This window comes from Neopsephotus bourkii, unplaced genomic scaffold (assembly GCF_033783945.1).
Source record: "Neopsephotus bourkii isolate Nb327-2 ecotype Australia unplaced genomic scaffold, CSIRO-AGI_Nbou_v1 NB_1183, whole genome shotgun sequence".
Lineage (NCBI taxonomy): Eukaryota > Metazoa > Chordata > Aves > Psittaciformes > Psittacidae > Neopsephotus > Neopsephotus bourkii.
In genome coordinates, this window is record NW_026901668.1 from 1605399 (window position 1) to 1628264 (window position 22866).

General features: G+C 38.9%; 1 long non-coding RNA gene across 1 annotated transcript in view; it reads right to left on the reverse strand.

Moving 5' to 3' along the window:
• The window catches only part of LOC133218027 (uncharacterized), a 31892-nt gene extending 9928 nt beyond the window's left edge, over positions 1 to 21964 (reverse strand). The window contains exons 1-2 of the long non-coding RNA XR_009727033.1: positions 21911 to 21964; positions 15590 to 15688 (exon numbers count right to left, since the gene is read on the reverse strand). This is a non-coding gene — a long non-coding RNA (uncharacterized LOC133218027). The remainder of the gene's footprint in view (positions 1 to 15589; positions 15689 to 21910) is intronic.
• Positions 21965 to 22866: the final 902 nt, after the last annotated feature.

Genomic DNA, 22866 nt, shown 5'->3' on the forward strand with positions numbered 1-22866 from the left:
AGTGAGATGAAAGCACAGAGCCAGGCACAGCCTCAGTAGGGATGGAAGAGAAGAGAGGGAAGCTTCACAAATGGAACTTCACAATGAAACTGGGAATGAGCAATTACAGCATGGCTCAAAATTCCTCCTCTCCCTGGTATACCGTCCATCACCTCCTCCAACAGAGCAGAATTAACAGGCTTATGCATATGCTATTTGCACAATAAGAGAACCAGCAGATAAAAAAATAACAGAGAACCAGCAGATAAAAAAATAACATAGAACAACTTTTTCTGAAAGGAAAAGAGCTGAGGACAAGCCCAGTCACAGTAAAAGAGCACTGTGCTTTGCCAGCAATAAGAAAAAAAAACCTGACAATAACATCCTGCCTGCTTGATCACCTCACAGAAAGTATCTCTTTTCTTGAAAGGTGCCTTCTCTGAGAGATCAAATTAGGCTATAATACATTTACTAATTAGCGGTAATGTACTAGAAATTACAACTTGCAGGGGTTTAGCTAGTACTATTTCTCTTGCAAACAAAATTAAACATGCTTTTACAATCTGTTACCCAACAGTTTTCCTGGCTTTCCTTCTGTTTTGCCTCACACCAAGAAAAATATAGGGCCATGTTTTGATCTTTAGGCAATACACCTGTGCACCCATCTTCTAAGCACCACTGGGCTCCAGAGTTAGGAAAGCAGGGGGGAAACACTTCTTTGTTGTAATGGTGGGTAAACTCAGACATAAATTGTGAGTCACACTTTGGTCTATGCCATGTTTATGTGGAGTACAAATACCACAAATTCAGGCCTCAGCAGTTAGCTCGTAAAGCTGAATCCGCAGCATCCTCTTCCCAAACACAGGGTGGGGATGCCAGAACCATGCTGTTCCACACGCTGCACAGCAGCAGCATCTTGGAGACAACCAAAGTGCTCTAGAACAGCTTTAAAGTTGCCGTGGGTTAGATTGGAAACTTGGGCAGCCAAAAGGGACTCTCAGAAATACAAAAAGGAGAAGCAGCTTAAATCTCATGTCTACCTGTGCTGTAGGTAAAGAGTTGGTCCAAAGGTTGTTCTACTTGTGTAGGGCATTAAACCTGTACACACACAAAAGTTTTCCCATTCCTTCCCCTCTGCTACACAAACCAGAAGCCCCCACAGATCGATGTGCACCGTAACTGCGGACAAAGCTAAAGTCCTGTTGCTAAAGACCACCCTATCAGAATTGCAGGATGCACCATTATCCCTTGGGAATCAGAGTTCTCAGGTGCCTGGTTAGTAAGTACCATTTGTATCTCACATTACACTGACTGGAGTATGGAGAGTGGATTGAAGTATTCCTTCTCAGATCATAGCAGTGGGTGATGCAGAAAGGTTTAGTTCGTTTGTTTAAATAATGTTGTTGGTTTAGTTAGTCTGGTTGGGTTTTGCTTGTCTTTTTCAGCATGGTACAGAGCCTACTATTACTCACTGTAATTTTGCTAATTATCATGATCTTTCCTGTTGCTTTTCCTGCTTCAGTAGCACAAGAATGACCTTTGCCACAACTTTTGTTTTTCTGCCTAGTGCCCACTTCTTGCTCATTCCTTTTGAAAGCGTGAACAACACCTTATGTGTCTCTGCTCTCCCTCCCTTCCACAGAGTTTATTAATGCTCTCCCTCCCTTCCACAGAGTTTATTAAGCGTTCAACAACTTCTTCACTATAAGAGGAGTGGAATACGTGATTCAGTCATGCAAGTGGGCCTTGACAACAAGCACCAAGACTGACACTTTTTACCCAGTCCGTATGACAGCAAGAAAAACAAGAGCAAGCACATACAAGTTGAGAGGGAGCAACACTTACAAGTTCCATTTGGGTTTTGTTGCTGGTTTTGCAGCTCTATGTGAATAAGGGCTTATGAAGAGTTACATGATACATTCGTTATCACACACAGAACATCAATAAATAAATGTAAATTTCATAAACTATATTTATTGTTACAGCATAACACACATTTTTCAGTCTATTGACAGATTTTAATAAAAACCATATAACAAATATATAGTATATATAATTACTTGTACTGCTCTATAGTTCGCTAGGTTTCTTTCCATATGGCAGTTATACAAGTAACCTCTTTTTCCCTGAGTTGGCAAGCATAAGTGCTATAACGAACACTCCAGTGTAGAGCTCTGAAAGACTGAATGCATTAAATACTTTCACAGCTCAATTTGAAAATTGTTTTTTATTTCAGCCTTTCATGGATGAATTCTGCTTATGATGGAGTACCTTGAGTGGAGGTTTATTTGATCCACTGAGCGCAGCAATTTAAAGATGGCCACAATCTGAGAAGAGTGTGATACCTAACAAAGAAATTAAACTAAATATGAAAAATGGCATTCAACAGAGTGATTCAATCTCACAGAAGTATGGATATACCATTCCTTCTTGCTAGGATGTGGCAAACAACAGTCAATATTCAGCCGATCCCATCTCAGGTCATGATGATGATGATCAGACTTCAAGTTTGCTTCCAGGACTGTTATCTGTATTCGAAAAAGGCATCTTCAAAAGACAATCTAGAGATTTTCCTCATGCAGGGGAAGTCTAACATGATATAAAGACACCTCTGATATTTCTCCTTGTTGGTGGTACAGGACATTCAGCTAGGCAAATGGTATATGGAAGGAAGATCTTCATGGTTAGCTGCCCCACATTACAGAAACAGTGCTGACAGCAGTTGCCAGAAAACATAATAGCCTTTAAATTGCTCTGATTTATACTTCAACAGCCAAACATCTCCCTTGAGAACAGCACAAATATTGAGGTGGCTTAAAATCCTTGCACATGGTTTGGCAGCATCTGAGGACCTAAAGAACAGAGCTGCAGATACATTTACACATACTGAACAGTGAGAAGAAATGTTGAGTGACAGTTTTAATGTTCCATCCTTCCTGGTAGGGTGTCAATCTATTTGTAGTCTTTTAAAGCAATACAGCATGAGGTATTTCAAACAAGATTAAGCTGCTGACAAAACAGGTCTTCCAGTGGTCTGCATATTTTATTAAAGTGCTATAGCTTCTAAGTTACCATAAAATGGTCGGGGTTTCCCCATCTAATCAAAAGTCTCCACTTTTTGAATACCACTTGATGAATCAGAAGATAGTCGAGAAGATTAGATGTTCATCTACAGTTCTGCTGTAGTTGATCATAATAATAAAACTATTATTCAATAATTCAGCAATGGTCCTAAAGTGAATTGGCTTTTCTGGTTCCAATTATTCAGAGGGTAAGCAAGTACAGCAGCATAACCAGTAAACAGCATACACATTTCTGAGCTGCTGTTCAATAAAAAAGAAAATGGGAACCCTAGATGAGTTTCTTCAAATTTGATTTTTCAAGCTAAGTCTACCTTTGATATACAAATGCAGTCTCACTGAGGTGAAAAGAACTAATTCAACAAACCTAAAGTTGTGAAACAAATCTGGTGTGCTATAGACGGGTATCTAGAGATTTTGTAGGTGAAAGGACTAGTACAGCTGGCTTTTACAAAATTTTTTGCTCGCCTGCCTGAAAACAATATTGAACAGAGAATTTTTCTTGAAGTACTGCTTGGCATCCTTTCTTCCTGAAAAGAACTCTCCAAATTCCCAGAGTATTACCCCTTATTTATATTATTGCTCTCATGCTATCTATGGCCCTTCCACATTCTAAGTGTTGCCAGGGTCTACCTTGCTCCCAGTATAAATCAGAGCAGCCTTAGAGAGTAGCTGCTTCCCAGGCTGCTGTAAGAGGGGAAAGAAATAAATTCTTAGCTGTGCCATGGGCTCTATGCCAGTGGAAGACACTCTATAGATATTTTCAATCAAATACTTGCATCCTCAGAGCAGCATAAAACATCTAGCCTGAAAAACGAATTGGGCCCTTTGGTCCTTCCCCTTTAGGGATACTGAAATAAGCCAAAGCTTGTTTATCAGCTCCAAATATACCAAAACTTTGGAGAAAGTTTGGGTCTATAGCTGTATTTTATAACATGAGCCTATTCCTACCCCTGACATATCTTGCTGTGCCTGTGATTAGGAAAGGTTATGGCTGTGAATCATGGCTTGAGGAAATGTGTAGTACACCTGTGTACAAGAGTAAACTAAATTCAGTTTGCTATTTATCTACTGTATTTATCTCAGTTAAGTAAACTTCGAGTTTGTCAAGATTTCCTGCTGGAAATTCTCATGATAATACGAGTATAATTGCCTTTTTATTGCCACAGACATCTGCTACAGTTTTCAAACAAAGAAAATACTCCCCTCTGCCCCCCCCCCCCCCCCCCCGCCCTTCCCTCCCTCTCCTGGGTTTGTCTGTAACAAGAGAAAGATCCTCTCTTATTTTGTGTGTGTGCCTCTCAAAGCCATCTGAGGGGCAGTACAAACCAATCAGTCAACCCTTCTTCCTTCAAACCCTCTTACATTTTAGGAGGACAAGAAATGAAAAGCCATACTATACAGGTTTTAGTCAATTAAATTAGAGGTCCGCACACTAGAATGCAGAAGGCATTAGACATCTCTCTCTCAAATCCTCTAATTTCCTAGTAAGGATCTTGACTGCAATCAAAAAGCCTTTGTCAAAAGTAATGTGGCCAAGAAACCCTTAATCCACTGGCCCTTCTGTATTCTGTAAAGCAACCCTGCATTCTACCTGACTCTAAGGCGTCCTCCTGCCATTGAAGCAGAAACATGTGAAAGCACATGGACACGTCAGGCAAAGCTGATGGTATTCCCACAAACAGACTTGTGCCCTCATCCTCTCACTGAAGGAGAATGTGGGGATCACACCTTTGTATGTATTGAACTTAAGACATTTTGGTATGAGACTAAACTAAAGAAATTGAAACAAAACTGAAGCAGTACCAAGAAAGGCAAATACTGTCCTTCGGCTAAAAGGCACTCCAGAAATGTTTTGGTAAAGAATGCATGATACCCATGCAGAATCTATCTTTACTGGATAGATCCCACAGGAGGAATAGGGAAGAGAGTCTGGAACAGAGAGACCTGCAGTGAAGACATTCAGAAAAGCCTCCCTCTTGCTGCAGGCTAAAGGTAAGCCACCATCTGCCCTAGCTCATCATCACAGGGCTACAGTTAACTTGTCAAGCACCTTCTCTGGCATTGACTCAGTTATCGGAGCAATCACCCATCATATGGGGATGAGCAGGAAGCTGAGTGCTGAGTCATTTTACATGTTGGAAATAGAAACTGGATGAGGAAAGAGAATATTATCTATAGAAGAGACTGAGGCACAGACACAGATCAAAGACATTGATTACTGTGGGATGTATCTTTTAAATCAATTTTTGTTCCCAGCCTTGGACTATCTGCTGGACCTCTGCAGGAGAAAGGCTATTACACAACCCTGGCCTCCCACATGCAGATATCAATTCACATAGGCAGTTGTGTGCTCAGCAGTCACTTGTTTTGGAGTATGATGTGGCCTGGTAACTGCATGTTAAGGGAAATAGCCTCATCTCATGGTTTGTTGAGTCACCGCAGGGAGCAGCAGTATTAAGGAACTGCTGCAGTTTGGCAGGAGTGCTAGCCCCCTGTTTCATCAGGCTAGGCTACAGAGAGCTGACTCAGAAATCTTTAGGTCCTCCAATTGTTGCAGTGGATTTCCAACCATGCCCAGAGGGGGGAGGAACACATGGCAGCAGTTCTACATTGACTCTAAGCATCTAGACAGTCAGCATAACAGGGGGACTTTGGGGTGGCAGCATAAGACATAGCTGTGGTACTACTATAACCACAGGGTCAGTTGCTAACTGCATATACTATGAGGAGATTGTATTGCACTTCTTTTATTTTTTTTTTCTTTTCAAAAACAAAACCAAACAGCACAGGTCTTCAAATAAGATCAGATCATGAGAAACATCCCTGCCAGCAAGATCCAGCTGGAGTCTGGTGTGCAGGAAATCAAAGATCTGATCCTGTAGTCAGACAAAATTCAGACATACAGGTGAAAAAAAAAAAGACTCGTATTCTGTTCAATTTTCATATCTCAATCTTTGTTATGAACCTTCTAATGAAATGTTAGTGATTAAAGGTACTTTTGTAGATTATTCAATTTATTTCCCTTAACATGTAGGATATTTATAATGAGATTGTCAGAAAGACAGCAAAAGGGCAAGCACTTCAGAAGCACTGTGGTGCCTAAATCTCTACGAACTCATTACTATGTTCTCAAGGCAAACCTCAGAATACGGAATGCATTAGCACAGAAGAGGGTCATCTTTTGCTATGGTATAGGATCAAGGGTGAAATCTGTACAGGTGAATTAGTTCTCTGTTCAGTTCTTATTATATGCGTTAATTGGATTAAAATATATAAAAAGACCAAAGCTCAGCACTTAACACTTCATCTTCTTGAGGGGTTACATTATTTCCCCAATTTTTCATTAAAAACAATGGCTAAATAATTGCATTGGAACATCCAGTGACCCAACATGGACTAACGCTCAGATGGACAAGCATTAAACATCTGTAAACAGCACCACTTCTGCTAACACCGTACAGAGGAAGAGCACTTAAGTGAAGTTTTCAAATATTGTGGGTTTTTATCAAATGTATTCCCAATGATAAGAATCACTCCTCTAGTCAGCTACCAAGGACAGACGGATAAATTAGACGGCTAGCTAGCAACCATATGCTCTGATACAAAAATACAAGCATTCTGTTTCCCTTGTTAATAGCTCAGGAAATTTGAACCAACTTTAGTACTAAAAAGCAAAAAAGGTATCTGGCTGTCTGAAAGTCATCATACAGCACTTGTATGTACACTGCTCACTTTAAATAAAGGCTTGACATTATGTTATAATATTACACACCAGTTACAACTTTTCAAGAGACAGAAGTGGTTGTTAAGTCAGGGGGAAATGTATACTTGAAGTCATTTTTCAAGACATTCATCACTGTTGTCCCTATGAGCAGCACAGTTGTTCAAAAGTCAATGAAGCCTCATTAGAGAGGTGACCTTTGGGTGATTTCACCACATTAAGAACTGAAATCCAGGGTGTGGCCAAGGGGCTCTGAAAAATACAGCTGCAAAATAGGCCACTTGAAAACAAATTCAAAAATTAAAGATACTTTAGGAAAAATACTGAATCACAGCAGCTATGAATGAACCCTGCTCTGCCTTTCCACTTTGTTTTTTAGCATTTGGATTGAAGAAGAGAACATGTATCCTTCCCTGCCTTAAAGACATCAGAAAGAGTGACCTTAGTTCTTAGTTTTTCAGTGTCTGCGAGGACATGGTGGTAGAAAGGAAGCAAAATCCAGCAGCATGAGGAACCTACTTCTTGTATGTGGCCCTGCACACCTTAGGATTTGATCTCCTTGAAGTGAGGAAGGATTTCTAGCCTTCAGATTGAAGAAGTGCTTGGTGGAATGGAGAAGAATAAGCTGCAAAATGAAAGAAAATTGAGTGTACCCCTCAGGTTTTCCTTTTCTCTGAGATTAGAATACACAGTCATTACCACATTTTCCTGTGCACCTTTCCAGAAAAGTGGTGTGGTAGTACACTGAAAAAATAGTCTGATCACTTAAATCAGTACCAGTTTGGCTTAAGAGGCTGGGGATACAAAATGTACAAATTGATGAAAGGCTTCATAAGGGATAGAGTGCCCGTAGAGTCCAGTTAGTCTGGACTAACATACAGCAAGCCCTACTGCTTATTCCTGCTCATCCTGTTCCCATAGTCCCCACCCACTCAGCTCCACCACTGCAACTCTGTAGAGCTATAATCTAAAGAAGCTCCATGGCAAAAAAAATAAAACAAACAAACCAAAAACCTAACAGAAAGACCCAAACCATCCATCCCTTCAATTTTCTCTTTGCATTAATGGCAAAGGTATCCAAGCTTATCTTCTTTTCCTTGTCCATCAGCACAGTCATATTTAGAGGAAAAAGCAAAACCAAGAAAATCCCCTGCCCTTCCTGGTACTACTACTACTAATAGTAACAACAACCACAATAGTAATAACAAAATAAAGCAATGGGGATTACAGACTTCAACACAAATCTGACTGCTTAACTCTCTCTTTCGTCAGTAATAATCTCAGACAATTCTTTATAAACAACCTTATCAGTCATTTCTTCCTCTGCTGTCTCCCTTACTACGTGCCCAGTAACAAAATTCAACATCCTTTTGTTTGTATGGACTTAAATTCTCTTTAGTAACATTAATATTAGGGGACTGGAATGAGGGTGATTGCAGAATTTCTAGTAGAGTGAATAATAAATTGAAAATGACTACTTGGATTATTTCTGTAAGTAATGGGATCACATTAAGACAAGTGCGCAGAAGATAAATACTGGATATAAACTCCTGACAGCAAGACATCTTAGAATGAGAGATGGGAAGAAGTTCTTTTCCTTGAATTATTATTGATTTAAAACAGAAGAAAAAGAGCTGAAGTTGTATCATTAGAAAAGGCACTGGACTAGCCAAAAGCAAAAAGGGAATGGCAAAGAGGGAGAAAATATAATTATCTAAATAACTTACGCTATAAGCCTGCAGCAATTCAAAATATGTGTTGGTCTAAAATTTTGTGTGTGATCATGAAGAGAGCACTGTTATTGAAATTCTTGAGGGAAGCGGAAATAGGGAAAGGAAAATCAGGCCAATTAATCTTTAGCAGTCAATCCACTTTGGACTGTGCTTTAATGGTTGAATTTATACCATGATAAACAGGATCTGTCTCTGACATAAACCTTCAACGTTCTTTTTGGGTGCACCTATATTTACTGATCCAGCAGCTCTGTGAATGAAAGGAAAAAGGGGAGGTCAGTGTGTTTATTTATTTCTACACAGAGCCCATGAATTGCAAGAGAAAATTCCTTGCTTGCATGAAAATGTAGGTAAAAAAAAAATAATAATTCCTGGAAAAGTCAAGTGCCATATTGTCTTGTGATTAAATGTTAGGCAAGTTGATAAAAAACTATTCTGTTTCTGATTATTAAGCAGACCAGGTTTTAGTACCCAAGTATCAGTGAAGAGCCAGTCTTCCTTATTGGACGGCATTTACAAATGCATACTATGGGACAGTAACCTCACTTCTCAGTGAATTTGTTCAGCTTGCACTGTAGACCCATGGTAGCTGCAAAAGTAAAGGGGAAACACTCTGCAAAAGCAAAGGGGAAACACTACACTGGGAGGAGCAGGGGGAGAGATGCAGAGTGGAGAGCAGGACCAGTGGTATGATGAGCAGGTCAGGACTCCTCCACAGGCATTACCCCCTAAAGTAGCAAATGGCAAAATTACATTGCTCACCAGTCAACTGACAACTGTTAGACCCCTAGTAAATGAAGTGAGAAAGAAAAAGGGAGAAAACTTGTGGCAGGGACTTAACTGCAGACTCCAAATCAACTCAGAGGATGCCCCCTACATGTACTGGTGACCTTCATCAGGACCTTCTTCTGCAGACACTTTCCAACACAAAGAAACACAACAAATCTCCATATTCATTTAGATGCCGGGTAGCAAAGCCAATATGGATAAAGACTAATTAGTTTGTGGGAACCTCCTCACCCCTGCCAGGGCTCTGTTATAGGGGTGGCTTCCTGCAGCAGGATAACAGCACACCAAATTTATTGAAGTTGCATGGCTACATAAGGTAGCCATGCAACTTCAATAGTGGGGTGGAGGGGAATTTCACTGTTGTGCTGCATTTCTCTTTTAATGATTAATGACAGCTCCCAGTGATTCTTACCAGCCCTCATCCCAATCTTTTTTAAAAGCAATTAATAGTGTTAATGTTTCATTGTGTTCAGCATAGTTGTAGGCAGGCTAATTTTAAGCTACCTGCTAACAATAAGTGAAACTCTACAGGGACTTTGTGATTTTTCTAGTGCTTCAGCAATCATCTGACAACTCGTGAAGCAGGAGCTGGCTACTGCTGAGGCTGGGATTCCCACAGCAGCAGTGTGGGGGATTGGGAAATTCATAAACTGTAATGACCCAAGATCCAAGCTATCCCAGGCTGAGCAAGGCTAAACCCAGCCTTTCAAGTATATTTACATTGCATATAGGCACTTCACTGTGCTGACTCCTGAGGGCACAGCAATTTTCAGAACAACTCAGAGCAAAGGAGCACTCAAATCTGGTTTTAACAAAGTCAACAGGAAGCAGTTCAGTCCTCAAACCTGGGGATCATCTGGGCTTCACCTGCAGTGTGAACATGCCCTCCCTTGGCCAGAGAGGAGTCTGGAAAAAACAGCTGAATAACCTGCTGGTGAGGGAGCTGAGCATGCCCTTAAAATATGCCTGCTATTTAATATGGCCTTGGATTTCTGATGTGCTGAGCTTAATTTTTTCCAGTCGAGTCACCAAGACCACAGAGGATGCCCTGCCTCCCTGAGTATGCAATCTCAGTCAAGGTGCAAAAGTAAAGATACAGGTACCTACAAATCCCTCCCCAGTGTCTCATACCCTCTAGCTGTCCTGGTCCCAGACCTCAAGTAACTACCCTACTGGTACTCCACCAGTGAAACTTTTCAATTCTTAATACCTTTTACCTAAGACTGCAAGCAGGAGAGTTAATAATAGACTGCTGTGGTTAAGAACAAATTCAGGAAGACTTAAAATTAGTGTATTCCAGACTCATAAGTAAACACCTGCCACTGTTTAGCTGCTACAATAGCGCCATCAGCAATCAGTTGGGTCACCAATAAATAGATAAAATGGAATATATGCACACAAATACAGTGTTTCCTGCGTCATAAATAAGATCATTGCCAATATTACCTGCGAAATGATGAGTGCAAATCTGCAGCAAGAGTTATTCATACAGTAATCACAGGAAAACAATGCAACAAACTTGTATTTCTAACATCCTGGTCAGAATAGCATAATGCCACTGAAAGAACATGCAGACAACATGGTCCTGCCCATTACCTATAGATTAAAAAAACAAACAAAGACCTCTTTGGCAGAGGGAATGTTTACAACTGCACTAAGCAGGTGCTTCTCACACATTTTTATTCCACCTTGCACCTTCTGTTGTAAATCAGGTTTTAAAAAGCAGAGAGCAGCACTGTGATCTTATGTCAAGAATGAGAGATGTTTGTTTAATGGGCCTTTAAATTGTTTGGTTTAGAAAATACGTCTACCACTGCCAACACAATAACTTCCCACCATATTTTTTTAACTTGCTCTGGCTTCATGCAACCAGAAAAAAAAAAAAAAAAGGAAAAAAAAAGGAAAAACAGATAACAGTATAAATAACAATAAAGCTCAGCTTGTTTGCATTTTACTGAACCACTGCCTCCTAGTTTCTTTGTAGTCAGCTTGTGGTTGCAATCAGGTTTTGGAATATGCCCTTTTCAACAATTCAAGAACAAGAAAAAACACTGATTGTACCACTCAGATCTTGAACAGATGCTCTATTTCACTTAGTGCAGCTTTGAGGTTAGAATGAAACGTGGGTGCTAAAGCTCTGAATCTAGAACATGGTTAGGAGTCTTAGGCACATGGGTTTTGCATTTCACTGTCTTGGATTCTCTCAAGGCTCCTTTAAGAAAGTCAGCTGGTTTTTAATAGTTACTTGAAATGCACTGCTTAAAGCACATCAATTTATCTTGCTCAACTATGTGATGTATATGTCTCAAACACTGTTATAGATCTGATGAAATATAGTTTATTATGTATCTGTTTCATTTTTAGAGATCTTTTTTCCACGTTTCTAGGTAGACTGATGCAAATATTGGAGTCCAATTAACTTTTGTTTTCTTGTCAGGTCACAACTGAAATAGTTTTCAGCTTTTCAACAGTTTTGCACATTTTTTCCCTGTTAGGTCCATTTTTCAGGCCTCTAAAACACAGGAAAGTTTTAAATATAATTTGTTCTTAATGGCAGAACAACTTTTTCTATTGCCTGTGGATGCATCTATGCAAATTTGCTCCAGTGACAGCAATAATAGTGAGCCATTTCAGGTCACAAAACCACTCAGGATCTGACTAGGAAAAAAAAAAAAGAAATTGTTTCTGAGGACCTGTTGCACCTACTAGTTTTCCTTAAAAGATATAAAATTAATGTGCTGATTAAATTAGAAATTAGACTAATTATAGAAAATTCCAGAAGCCCTTGGATAGCCAGAAATTCCCTAAAGCTAACAGCAGGTGATGCTATTTATACTTTGCTGTTATAAATTATAAAACATTTCAGAAAGTAAGTGGGGCTTGAGTGGTAATACGCTGATTAAACTGAAATTGAATGGAAGAAGTAAACCCCCCTCCCTCACTGATCTGTAACCAAGGCTTCTGGTTTCAAAAGACTGAGAAGGTTGATGAACCAGTTAGTAAAACCAGTTGGACTTTTCAGGTGTTTCAGTTCTTTCCTTTTCAGGTAAGAAATTACAGACAGTCTACCTAAGCTTTCTCCACTTGATATCCCCTCAAAGCACACAGATTAGGTAGAATTTATATATTGCACAAGAGAAGAATTACTGAGAAGGACTCCAAGCACAACAGGATTAGTAACAGTGTTTTAAAGAGTACTAAAATGAAACAGAAAGCTTTCAAGAAGTGAAAGAAGGTATTTATACCAGAGAGTAACTGACAATAGGAATTAAGTGAGAATGACCTGAGTCAAGCAGACTTTGCAAAGTAATGAACATAAATAGTAACTGATTATTTGTCCATATGAAATCAAAAGGAGAAAAAAAAAATAAAAGCTGCTGCTATGTAAAGACTGAGAAGCAGAAACTGAAAATAATTTAGATATTTTTCATTAGCTACACTTTGGCTTTCAATAAAAGTCATATTGCCAAACCTGGTGTCAAAGGCAGGATAGCTAACAAAAGGGGTAAGCTTACATAGATCTGAAGTAGGAGAAAAAGGAGCTTGATGAATCTGTGTCAAAACACCAGCTAATGTCTTCCCAAGTTTCGTGAAAAGAACAAGGGCATGAAATAGCAAGTTATTTCATAAGGGTTTAAAAAGTATTTACATTCAGGGAGCCTGAGACATCATTAGAAACTCTGGTTTCATACCTGTATTCAAAGCATGGGGAAGAAGTGAGCAGCTCTTTCCCTTGCTGAATCATCTGACCTTAATAGTACATAAAGCTTCAGGAAAGAAATCTAAAGTAAAGAATTTTGACAAGAGAAATGCAGGAAAAGAAAACAGTGACACAAGCAGAGAGTAAGATAAAATGCAACACAGGTTTGCTAAAGGTAGTAGTTGACAAACTTGACATCCTTCTTTGACAAAATTTTCTAGACAAGGGCAATGCGGCAGATCTTAATTTATTTGGTATTGAGAAAAACAGTGGATTTTGTGTTACACATAGCATTTCTAGTTAAAAGGGAGAAGACGGGTTAGGACTATATAGCTAGTAGCTATAGAAAGCGGCTGAAATACAAAAATTAGTAGGGCTGGCAAGGGTAACTGAAAACACTTTCTCAGTAGATGACTGTGAAACAACCTTTACTTTCATTCAATACCCCTACACACAATAAAGGGGCCTGCTGAAATTTCCTGGAACCAAGGAATTCAGAAAATATTGTCAATGTACAAAAGAATCAAAATACTGAACAGGAGGTGGGACTGTGTCCGCATTAGTGTTTTCATTTGGAGCACTTACTGCCCTCTTGAAGTGAACTTTGAAGAGGCAGTCCAGTTGATAATGGGTCTTTGCTTCACAGGGCCAGTCTGGGCCTCCTGCCAGTTCTCCTCTGACTTCATAGCACAAAGACTTAGGGCATGGGAGTCCTCAGCACAAGCTGTTTCACTTGGTGAATCTGCTCCTGTTGCACAGTGCTACTTGCTAATGCAGACATAGCAGTGGTATCCTTGAGGACTATACTCGCAGAAAATATATGTAACGTATACAATTCCAGGTCATACATCTAAGATTAAGAAAAAAGCCTTCATATTTGGAAATGCCAGAGGGGAAAAGAGGTTCATCAGAAGATGAATTTTGAAACATAAATGTAATACAGTAAATGTGCCTGTGAGGAGAGGGAATGTCAGAGCAGACTACCAGCGAAAGCCCACACCTGCACCTTCGATTGCCTACATGTAACTCCTAAGTTTGGTCTACTATATACTCTGTTCCAGGGCCTCTCCATCCCTCTGCATCTCTCAACCACCACTTCCAAGCAGGACTGAATGAACAATTGCATCTCATCTGCTCAGCTCCCAACAGGATGCACCCAGCAGCCCTAGTCTAACAGAGACTATCATTTGCCCTCTTGAAAGAGAATGGAGAGGGGCACTGCCACTGCTCTGGCCTCCTGGGACAGATGTCAGCTGTGGAGGGAGACTCAGCTTTTCCCGTTGACCACTCAGGTGAGGAGCACGGCAACTCTATTTTGTATGGAGCATGGATCAAATGTGTCTTGTGCATCACTTCACTGCTGGTTGGCTTCCTGACTGCAGATGCCTGCCTGAGATGCTGATGGGTTTTGAGGTTATTTTCCTTGAGCAGAGAGGTCCAGGACTGTCTCCACCCGTCATAGGAGAGGTACTTGTGAAATTTTCTGGTTCAGAGAGGTTCACACCTGCTATCTTCCACCAAAGACCCAGTTTGGGTATCTGGGAATGGTTGATAGCCCATGCTAAATCTTAGTAACAGATTCTGGGGTTAAAAAAACCTGCAACAAACCTTCAATAGCAAAACAAAAAAAACCTCACACCGATAGAAAATACAACATAGATGTAACCAAAAGCTGAAAATACACTGCTACGCCCTTATGCCACCGGAGAGATGGGGAGAAGAAAGGCCTGCATATATGAGAAATGGAAGGCAGTTAAATGTGGTGCACAATTAAAAGGGATCAGCATAGGCCGCCTCCCCAGCCACGCATCCCCTTCCTTCATCTCCTAGTGGTCCTACTCCATTAGCAACAGTAGTAGAAATCTTGTGTTTTTCCGAAGCCCCTGGAATCAGTCTGCAAAAGAGTATCCATTCAGAGCCAGTATTATGAACTATTCAAATTAAGCTGGTAGAGTTATTGTTTTCTAAGTATGATTGAAAGGTATTTAAGAAGGAATTATTTTGATTCCTTAGTCTTGGTTAAGAACTCAGCAGGTGGAAATCTCTCCAAAATCTGCCCTGAATTGTGGAATGTTAAGCTATTTAAATTACATTATGCTCAAAAGCTATAGTACTGGATGACATGGAAAAATCCAGAGAGAGCTAGATCAATCAGAAATTAAGAATTCATATGCCATTTTATAAATTAATGATTTAAGTTCTCATTTATACAAATGCTGTGGTAAACAACAATTATCAGAAACCTCCTAGTGTAGAAGAAACAAAAGGGCCCAACACCATATGTTAGTGACAAAGTAGTTCAAGAAGTGTATTTACTGAAGTTCCTTGGTTTGTGTGGGGGTGTGTGTAATATGTATCATAGACACAGAATTATGTATTATGAGCCAAATTCTGCTCTCAAGCTTCATCAGAAACTTTAAACTGGTACAATGGAAAATGAACACGCTTCCTCCAAAATCTATAAATCTCTTTTGAAATAAAGACAAAAAATAGGAACTAAAAATATTTACCATCTGGAAGGTACATATAGTCAACAAAAGAAAAAAAGATACAAAATAGCTACCTACTCATTAAAGTTGCTTACCTTTTCCATATATGCAGAGCCATCCATCAAAGTTTTCTTTTGGCACCAAGCTTACTTGCATATAATGGAGATGGTCCTTCTGTATTGCCCTGAAGAGAACTGGGTGGAAGGAAAAGTCCTTTTAAATAAATAAACAAATAAATCAGAGGGGAAAAGGTGTTTCCAATTCTTGTGTCAGCAGTGCAGGATCAGCTAGCTGAAGGGTCAACACAGGAGTGAGTGGGGAAGATAGAGGTTGAGTGAGAAGAAGGGACTTTTCGATCCAAGTTCACTGCTAAAAGGTTGTGTTATGTACATATGCACTCAACGTCTAAAACAAAAGAGTAGCTAAAGTTCTACAAACTAAATAAACCTTTCCTCTCCCATTTCTTCCTACTTTAGTGTTTAGTGCCAGATGAGAACTAAAGGCCTAGGCAGGAAATATCCTTAAGCTTCCAGAGGTAGAGCCAGATGTACTGAAGAACTTTGTCCTTTGTTTTTCTGATAAAATGCTTCTATAACAATATTATGGAAGCATTTAGTTACTCCCTATGCTTGAAGTCTAACAGTTTCGAAATCACAATGCTCTTAAAAGGAAGCACTGTTGTTTCAGTTATTTACCACAATAATTCAAACAGCTTTAAAAATACATGCTTCATTTTGCATAATATGTTTAAGGCCACAGTCAAGGAAAAAAAATAAAATGAAATATATCCCCATTTCCCAGAAAAAAATTAACAAAGCTGAAGTGTCCCTTTCTTCCCTTCCAGGCTTGCAACAAATCAGGGGCATTGCGTGAGAAATTATTATGGATAACTAGGGAAATAACTAGGAAGTTACTAAAATGCTATTTTATTATGTCTAAAACAATCCAGATTTAAACTGATGTTAAAAAACAAATCTGTTGCTGCACCTTACAATTTATCTCTCTGTTCACTATTTTGAATAAATGCAGGAAAACCCAGAGTGAACAAAAAGTGTGTTGCTGCTTCTACAACAGGGGGCTTGAAAATGTCAATAGTGAATTTTAGTAAAACAAGCTGTGAGCCAATCCTTCTGTCTTGTTATCCAAGGCTAAAGAGACAGAGCAGAGTGAATATGCTGTTTTTCTTCTACACTACTAGAGACACACAGCATCTAGTGGAAACGGACTTTTATGCTCTCTCTGTGGTTTAGCCTACTGCTACTTGCAGTTCCCATGAAATCAAATGATTTCTCCATTACACTCACTTCCATAGGAGCTGCTTACAGTGCAGTACACAAAGACTGATATCATATTAATCATAGGCAATCTGGAGGAAATAAACCCAGTAAAACAGACCTGATCGGTAGATCTGAATGGCCTGTTATGGACTGCACATATTCCTACTTGGGGACACCAGCTGAAATCAAGCAAAAATACATGGAGTTTGTATCTCATGACATTGGAAAAAATATATGCCATAATCTCAGCATATCAGAAAGTATGTGCACACAAATACATACACACATCAACTGCGTACTGGCAAGCATTCTAACTAACCTGGCAGGGAGAAGGTTTCTTCAGAGATAAAGAGATGAATAGAGACAGAGCAGTAAATACTGTTGTCAACTCTTGAAGTAGATCATGTCTGGGATACATTAGAGGATAGTAAGGAAATGGGTTTGAAGAAAAAAAACTATCAGGTACAGGTAGACCCTAACTCCAAGGAATGTTCATCTAATGGACAGTTACTCAATGTTTATCAAGTTCCCATGGGCAGTTTTACAGGTGTTCACTGAATGTGAGAAAACAGCAGGTTTGGGTCAGTAATGAGTTTTAGTGTCGCTTTCTCATGTTTTATAATGCAGCATCCTTACTTCTTATGGAGATGAGAACAACCAATCAAGAACAAGTTGTTTAAGAGATACCAGATGTTTCATATCTTACTGAGATGACGGCAGTATTAGTTTATGGTCTGGGTGTAATCTGGAGTCTACCCCTAGAATTTCCCTGAGCAAAGTTAAATAGTTGTATTTCAATGTAGTTGTGCTAGATTACAACATGATTTTGTTTTATTCTGTAGACAGACAGGATCTTCACTTTGTATCATCTTCTGGAAGCTAGCTTCACACTGTAAACTGTTATTTTCTTATGCTTTACAATAAAGAACCAAGAACATAATCCAAACCCCAAAAGAATCCACCTCCTGAACACCCCCCCCCCCTCCCCCAGCATTTATTATTCTAGCTTCATGTGAGTTTTGCTAGGATAATTTCTATAGTCAAGCCTTATGAACTACATGAGATTTAGACTGGAACACCATTTTTATCCCTGCATCCAAATGCTCATACTCACAAAAATAGCCAAAGCACTTTCGGTAGAACTTTTTAGCTCCACATGAAGGCACTAAATGAATTACAGTATACACTGTATTCAATAACAGTGAATACTTCAAAGCTTCCTAATAACTAGGGCATGAATGTAAAATGTGTTGCTCTGCACATCTAAGAGTTTTCCCCTTTCTCATCATGTTCTTTGAAAAGGTGGCTTTATTCAGATTTTTGTGACTGTTCTTGTTCTACAAAAGCACTTTTAGGATTTTATTGAGGTTTACATACACCAGTGTTCAAGACGAAAGGCTTTCATGTCAATTATTAATAACAAAATCTTTCATCTGTCTATTTAAAAAAATAAAAACATGATCCTTTTTTTCCTCAGTTTGATGTTTAATTTAGAATGAAAATCAAAACTCTTTAAAAAAGTTTTCCTCACTATCACAAGGGAAACGATGATGTTTTTAAGAATTCTCTCTATGAAGATAATGCCAGCTAAAAATAAAATAGAAAATAATAAAATAAAAGGCTTAATCCTTTTTGAAAAATGTTGAGCATACTTAATGATTTCAACAGGAGTAGAAAGGAACTCAGGATCTCATGGAATCAGAACACAAAAATGCTGTTTCTACTAACGCACTTGGGGATAAACAGTACATTGGTTTAGAAAGTGACCCAACAGGGACTTCCAGAGCTGTAAAAAAATTAATTCTTTATATAAAGAAAACCCTGTCTGGTTTAACATCTATTCCTCCAAAACATTCCAACAAGGCCTCAGACCAGCAATGTATTACCACTGTGCATGAGAGTTTGCCCTTTGATGACCTGGATGTCCTGGTGTCCTTGCTCATTTTGTGGCGTATTTTCTCACGTACAGACCCCTAGGTCTATAGTACATGGAATTGAAGTCACTGGTGCTCTGCAAGAGTAATTTTATAGACCTTCTTGTGTCATTGCTGCCTACATGCCATTTCAGGTCTCTGTTTAGGACCTCTGTCAGATTTTACAGGCCACTTAACATTCTAATTTTAACATGACATTTCATTCGTTTTTATTTCTGGAGCACTAACTGCTACAGAAAAGTCCTCCTCTCCAAAAACAATGATCAGGTAAGTGTCACTTCACACATACTCCCCTCCAAAATTTCTGATAGCTCTACCAAATTTTGTATTTGGAGTTTGAAATGAAAGGATTTCTTTCGAGACAACAGTACTTGCAGTTCCTAGATTTTCTTTTACAAAGTTCTTGCCCTTCTAATTACATTTGTGTTTCAATTAAGATTTGGTGTTTCTAACACATGCTTCATAATTTAATTTTGAGTTACAGATGTACCTTTAAGTACTTTCATACATCTTCAAAAAAATAGAAGTGCTAGAACAAGCTGCGTAACATAAAATCAGGTTCTTACATATTGTTGTGAGCACATCTTGCTGTGGTCTCTCAACAGGTTTAGGAATCACACATATTAAAGTGTTTTGCTGCTACAATATATCCTGACTTCAGTTTTCTTTCTCTTCCTCTTGCCTTCAGGACCAGAGAGTCGGTGTCTTTTTGGGAAGCAAAAGAAAACAAAGAAAGAATAACAATCCTGTGACCACTGATCTCAAATAGATGTTGAGTTCAGAGTGCAGGAGCTCTGCTCTTGGGACAGTGAAATTTGCCTATGCACACACATTTCTCATATGAACCACTATGGCATGAGTGGTAGAAATCTATATGAAGTTCTTAGTGTCATTTTGATTGGTTGTGCTCCCATTAAGCTGAGGGGAAATGACTGTTAAAATCAGGGGGGCTACCTGCAGAATTATTCCAAATGCCAATTGCAGCCATTTGTGGACACTTGTGTGAACCACTTTTAATTTATTTTGTTCTTAAAAACATCCTTTAGCCTAAATCTGTAAGAACAGGACTAGGTCTTCAGTTACAGAATTGTTCGCAGTACAAAGAATAGCAACACACATCTTGGACCTCATCTTGATGAAGTGTCAGTAGACTTATTTAAAAAACTAAAAGATGGTAAAAAATAAATGCCCCCAAATACAATTTTCCAGAAACTTTTCCTCTGCCCAATGCTGCACTTCGGAGTGGTTCCACACTACTTTCTCAGTAGTCAATTTTATACTTTGATTGCCTTCAACTAGCAGCTCCTATTGCCCATAGAAGCTGAATTCTTTCCATGGCCTTCTCAAAAAAAGTACATGAGCCTTTAAAAAGTTTCAGAGTCATTCCAAAATGCTATTTAAAAACTCCATGAGAACAAGCACATATTGTGCATCTGACAGTGGAGATAGAAGAAAGATACAAAAGCAGCAATAGCCAGTTTAGGTCCGATGACTGGGAGTAAAATATTCAAATTCCCATTTCAAATTCAATACTTCTTAATCATATAATGTTATAGCCACATAACATGTTATATCCACTCTTATACCTTAGTTTTTCCCAATATATACTGAAGGCAGCAATACCCCCATTTCTGAAAAGGTTTGAGAGTTTTGTACAAAAATCACCAGGTAAGAATAAATAATCATGAATTTGGGTTATTAAAGAGCTTAAGGGGCTCTCTTTCTCACATGACTGATGTTTGCCTTGGGAAGAAAATTAAGTCTGTGGGCAAGAGTTTGCTTTCTATTACTTTTTTTTGCCTTTAATTGCACACTCAACTGCTCCTTACTTTTCTTCTTCTGATTAAGCTATTGCTAATCTGGAAATCTTAACCAGATTCTTAAGTGAAATAAACCACTCACCTTTTTATTTGACAGTGTTGGAACTCTCTCATTGTATTTGGAGGTACATTAAACCCCTGTTCTTGTTTTCCTTCCTTCCCTTTCTGCCACCCAAATGAAGAAGCTAATCCTGTTTTACTTTTCCTGAGTGTGATTCATCTGCTCTAATTTAGGCACCATCTGCCCAAGGTCTGAGGCAGGTACCCTCCATTCCCTTTACTATAAATACAGAGAAACCAGCCTCTCCAGAGAGCAATTTATCTTATCCCAAGATGTGGGTGTCTAAAATAGGTCAGAAAAATCACACTCTGGAGATACCTATTGTGTTTCCATGACTATTAAGGGAGCCTTAGGAGACTTGCTCAAACTTGGGCACATAATTTTAGGCAACCCACCCAGAATATCCACAAGAGCTGTTAAAATGATCACATGGTAGTTGATTACCTAACTATAATTCTCACTTCAAGCTGATACAATCTAAATGGACCTAATAGTACTTCCTGCATCTCACAGCACCTAGAAAGCCTGGCATAGGTGGTCATAGTTAGCAACTGTGAATTTGATGCCTGACATTAACCAGGAAATAATAGTTACATTGTAAGCTTCAAGAGCCATTAGATGAACTCAACTCAGTCATCATCAATCAAACATACCTCGTTTTTACAGCCCATACATTGGGCCACCATGCACGAAGAGGTGATGCTAAAATGTGCCACTGAGCATCTCTGTTCCTGTAATGACAAGTTCCTTATTTCTAATTGTAGTAAATTAGTTACTATTGATTCACAAACAGCTTGCTTGTCCCAAACTAATCATTAACCTTCCTGCAAGGTAGGAAGGTTCCCTATCAAAGGAAATCAATTTTAGATTTGGGGCCTCACTTAAAAAAGCAAAACCAAAAAAAACCCTAAACACACAAAAAAAGTGGAAGTTTAGGGTTTCTCATGATTGCTTGTAAGTTCGATTAGAGGTACTTTTGTCAAAGTCATAAAGATGTAAGATTTATTTTTTCCTACAAATAACTCTGAAGCACAATACACAGATTTCCCCAGCACGTGGGTAATCATCACTGTAACCATCACTGAAATGCAACTGTCTCACAGGAGACTGGTACATGTTTCACAGCATACTGCAAAAGCACATAACAGCTTAGGACAAGAATTAGGGAAACATATTGAGCTGCTGACACTCCTTCCCAAGAAACTTTGGTTTATATGGTATTAGCAGAGGGCTCAAGTGAGAAGATAAATTAACAAGGAAGCTGCCAACAAATTTAAAAGAAAAGAAAAAAACAGCATTTCTGTATGAAAAAGCTTATTGGTACTTCCAGAAAGCTGCCTGAATTTGTCCTCCCCTTGAGTTTTCCTCTCCTGCAATCCCGTTGCTAACACAATCACTTCATATTTTGAATATTACAGTTACTTCAATTACTCTCTGACTAAATTCCAACTCTTTGGACTTCAAGCATTGAAGGTACTGAAGGTAAACTATATACTGCCCTAGAAAGGGACTATATTTTCAGCAGCACTAATTTTCTTTACTCATAAAGCAGGCATAAGTTAAATTCAATGTGGCACCACCACCCTCCCCCCAACAAACAATTGCCCTGTTTTGAACTCATATCACATTTTGCTCATTATTTCCTTATTTTTTAGCTTCAACCTTCAATCTTAGCAGCTGTCCCTAACAACCTCATCCATAGCTTGTCCCGCCTTTTCATCCCACACAACCATCACAGATCCAAAACACAAAAGAAAGTTTTTTCTCTCAGTAATACCTTTCAAGAGGCCTTACACTTCTAAGTCACTCCAGTTCTTGAAAATCTGACTTTGTATCTTCTCCCTTTGGGGACAATATATTCCCTGTTAAGATATAAAAAGGTGAAGTATAAAAAAATTAAGAGTACTTACAAGAGTGAAAGAGCACAGCTAGCACTCCAGCTGCTAAGGAGCCACTTAAGTTACAGCTACCCACCTCTCCCAAATGTAAAGCATTAGCCTGAAAGGGGGGTGGAGGGAAGGTTTTCTTCTCTTTAGCAAAGATGAATAGGAAACATTTATGCTTAAAGGAATGTGTTGGGTTTTTTTTATAAACTGTTATTTTTTCTGTATTGAATGACAGAAACTGTTGAGCTCTTCTGCTGACAGTCTTTCCCTTTGTTTTATATAATTTCCCAAGTCAACAACACTTTGTGGCAACATACACAGCTGAGATCCTCTATAATAATGTGCATATTCAAATTCTTAATATTTTTATGGGAAATTAATATTATTTTTTAAG